The sequence below is a fragment of the Saimiri boliviensis genome, chromosome 9 (assembly GCF_048565385.1).
Source record: "Saimiri boliviensis isolate mSaiBol1 chromosome 9, mSaiBol1.pri, whole genome shotgun sequence".
In the NCBI taxonomy this organism is placed as follows: Eukaryota; Metazoa; Chordata; class Mammalia; order Primates; family Cebidae; genus Saimiri; species Saimiri boliviensis.
This window is the reverse complement of record NC_133457.1, coordinates 24,390,132-24,394,382: the sequence shown is the minus strand read 5'-3', so window position 1 is coordinate 24,394,382 and position 4,251 is coordinate 24,390,132. Positions and strand designations below refer to the sequence as shown.

The window sequence follows — 4,251 nt, the reverse complement described above, 5'->3', positions numbered from 1 at the left end:
TTCCAGATTTACTTTATTTCATATTGCACTAAATATCTAGGTGGTACATTGCATATTTCTCCCCAGTTTATCAATTTTTAATATATTAATTTTTAATAATCCAATATGATAACCGATCTTAAAATGGCAACATAAGCTAACATGTATCAAGGAACTTCTCCAAGCTGGACACATTTTCCATGTTGGAGTAGCTATAAAGGTCTCCCACTTACAGGTAAAGAGTCTGGAACTTAAAAAAGTTACACTTCTTGTTCAAGGTCGATTAGCTACTAGTAGCATAGCAAGGATACAAATCCAGATCAGGACCACACTGGGCCCTGCAAATATTTGGCACATGAAAGCCCAGAGGAGGACAAAATGAACAAGTGAAAGTTGATGGGATGAGTGCCACCAACGTCAGAAAGTAGAACTCCATCAAATAAAAGGAAGGGCATAAGGAGACAGCCCAGGTTAGAGGTATGATAAGCTGAGGTCCCAGCTGTCACCTTTGCTGCTGTACTTGGGATGTTATGTTCACCCATTTTTATGCTTCCAAGGCCCACACGCCTATTTTGAAAGATTGCCTTTGCTTCTAAATATTTAACGGAGAATTCTCAGTTAACCATCAACTTGGATGCATTCCCAGTTCATAATGATTCAACACCCTTATATACATGGACCCCTGCTAAGTACTCTTGGAATTCAGTCACAAAGATACTGCATTGACCTTCTTTAAAAATCATCCTTCTAAAAATAAGAGTTAAAATAAACACAAATAGACACAGCAAAGCTTAATAAAAAATTATTTCAAAGCACTGCCCCAGGATGTCACCTCAAAGGTGTTTCTTCTGCGCAGTCAAAATAATAAATACAGGGTTCAAAAAACATAATCAAAAATAGTTTGGGGAAAAAAACTATCAGCGTATAATGGGAAAGAAGAGTAAACGTTACCTTTCCTGCTTGCTAAGTTGATTTTCTAGACATGGCAGAGACATTCTTTACCTTGACCACAGTTTGCCTAGATTAGAAACACTTTTCATGTGTTTTTCCCTTGTTCCCATTACTTGGATATTTCAATAACCTGTACATAACTTTAAAAACAAGAAAGGCCAAAGGTTCCATGGTTCTGGTGAGCTTGCATTTGTCCCTCACCAAACGAGAAATTATAAGATGTTCTTTCCCTGGTATTGGCCAAGTCAACAATTACTCTTATCTACTTGTGCAACAAAAAAAACCATACAAAATGCCAAGATAAGAGGCAGTTTTACTATCAAGATGGGACTAATCAATCTTTATTAAGTTGTTTGTAAAAAAAAAAAAAAAAAAAAAATCACTCATCAATATTTTCTATTTTTTTCTTCTTCCACCACAAATATATTTAGATCGTCTAACTGGGGTGATCTTGGAAGGCAGATTTGTCCTTATTTCTGAATTCCCTGGTACAGGGCTTAGCAAATTCCCACCCAGGAGGATTATGCAGCTCCCTCTACACTGTGACCACACAAAAACGAAGAAGCTCAGTGTCTATATTGGGCCAACCTTAAGACGGACAGTCCCAGCTATGGACCAAAACAGTAACATTCATTCAGTCACTCAATAAATTTATTAAAAGTCAACCATGTATTAATGGATAGATAGAGGGATGGAAAAATGAAAAAAATATGTGATAAAAATATAATAATAGAAATTAGATGCTAAGTATATAGGCATTAATTGTAAAATTCTCTTAACATTACATTTGAAATTTTTTATTTAAAAACATAGTGAATAAAAGCCTACCATGTGCTAGTTTTTGGGCTAAGTACTAGAAAATGAAAATGAATGAGACAGAAACAGAAACATCTCTGGATTTATTAATGATACTATCTGGTAGGCAAGATAACAACAATAAAAATACAAGCAAGCACAACATTTACGAAATGTGATAAAGTTTAAAAAGAAAAGCACTAGAATGTTAGAGAAACAGTGGTAGGTGGTTGGGGATGATGAAGCCCTTGGGGCAAAGGGAACATATTTCTTCCACCTGCAGTAGAGCAGGATCCAAACTTTTCTCATTGAGGGACTCTTAGGAGGGGGGTGATATGGAAGGAATGTGATGTCATTTATACTGTAAGGTGATGGCATTGGCTCTGGTGTAAGAGTGGATGAGACAGGGGCATGATTTACCACCATAACCTGTTTTGGGCCATAATCCAAGTCCCCCATTCTTTCTGTAACCTAAAGATGACATATAAGCTTCTGTACCCCCACTGAGGTGTTGGGGGTAATCACTCTATGATTCTTCTCTGTGCACATTAATAAATGTGTATGCCATTTCTCCCATTAATCTGCCTTTTGCCAGTTGATTTTTCAGTGAACCTTCAGAGGGCAAAAGGGACATTTTTCCCTTGGCCTTTAGACTGTCAAAATGTAACGCCCTGAAACCCTGCTTATCTCTCGCACCTTATCATGCAAAGGCAATACCTTCCTCCCAGTCCTGAGTTATATTTACCTGAGCCAGAGAAAGTACCTGGCTCCAAAGAGGGAAAATGAGAAGTCCATCACCCGCATATGCATATTCTGTACCTTTCAGGTGTTGCTTGCCTCAGAATTATGCAGGTATTTCTTCTGAAGAGCATAGAGAACATAGCACATGGTTTTTTGCACTGTGTATTTTCATAAAAGCTCACTAAATGAACGGATTTATGAATAAATTAAGCCATTTTACAATTCCAGAGTAGAGGCATTGAGTCATATTGCAGGCATGATTTGCCACTAGCATTTTTATAAAGTCACTCACGTAAGGTGAGTTTTTAAAAATCTGATGGAGGTTTTGGGAGACCCTTGTCCCTCTTTTGTATCCTCCTACCAATTATTCCTTCTCTCCTGCTCCTGTGTTTACTCTCACAGCAATCCCTACATTAGCATTTTTTTAAAGGGAGGAAATTATTTAAAAAGTTAATTGATACATCTGTAAATATCTGCAACTGTTTTCTCCTCAAGTACTGGACCACTGGTTCTCAGCTCTGGCTGTACATTAGAATTGTCTGGGAGCTTTAAAAACTACCAATGCCTGGTCCTGACCAGAGAAACTAAACTGAAACCCCCACAAGGGAGTGCCCAACATAGTCATTCAAAAAACTCCCCAGATAATTCTAATCTGTGGGCAAGACTGAGAACCAATTTAACAAGCTTTTAGTGAATGCTGATTAAATCACTAAAATCCAGCATCAAGCTGGATACTCCTCTTACTCCCTTCCACTTGCCAGGCTTGCCGAACATGTGTATAATATGATCAAGGCACTACTCTTTCTCTAAATACAGTCTTGATCATAACAAACAACGCTTCCTTACTGTTTTTCAGTAAAAGTACTCAACACTCCCATAGGAGTTTCAAGTGCTTAATAGTTAGCATCCCACTCCCTGCTGGATTTTGTTCCACATAATGATGTCTTTCAATCATTTCATCATGCATCATTTAAGAGCAATAAAATGTCACAATTTATGCTTACAGGCATGAAGCTCTAAAGGACACTCAGTCTGCTGCTGATGAGCTTGGTAAAGCGCTTTCATTTGCAACCTGAGTACAAGATTGTGTCAGAGTAATTTGGTTAAGTAAGATAGATAGTGCCATCAGCACTGCTGTAGAGCATGCAAAGCTTTATGCATTTCACAATAATATCACAATAGGGCACCTCATGGATGAATGTGTGTACCTTGCTTCCTTTTGTTTTTAATTACTTGCAGTTATATGTATTTAATGTGATATATATATACACACAAGTGCGTATGTATACACACACATATATATACACACACATATATATATCACCCAGTGTTATACATATACACACATGTGTCTTTTTGGTAGAATGATTCATTTTCCTTTGAGTACATAACCAGTAATGGGATTGCTGGATCAAATGGCAGTTCTATTTTTAGGTCTTTGAGAATATTCCAATCCGTACTCCACAGGGGCTGAACTAATTTCATTCCCACCAACAGTGTGTAAACATTGTCTTTCTCCTTATCCTGACCAACATCTGTCATTTCTTGAGTTTTTAATAATAACCATTCCAGCTGGTGTGAGATGGTATCTCATTGTGGTTTTAACTTACATTTCTCTGATGATTAGTTATAATGAGCATTTTTTCATATTTTTGTTGGTTATTTGTATGTCTTCTTTTGAGAAATGTCTGTTTATGTCATTTGCCCATTTGTTGATGGGGTATTTGTTTTTTTCTTGTTGAGTTGCTTAAGTTCCTCAGAGACTCTACATACCAGACCTTTGTC

The 4,251-nt window shown here is 37.2% G+C and overlaps 1 protein-coding gene across 2 annotated transcripts in view; it reads right to left on the bottom strand.

Moving 5' to 3' along the window:
- The window catches only part of NMD3 (NMD3 ribosome export adaptor), a 115,716-nt gene that overhangs the window by 3,212 nt on the left and 108,253 nt on the right, over positions 1–4,251 (bottom strand). The window lies entirely within an intron of this gene.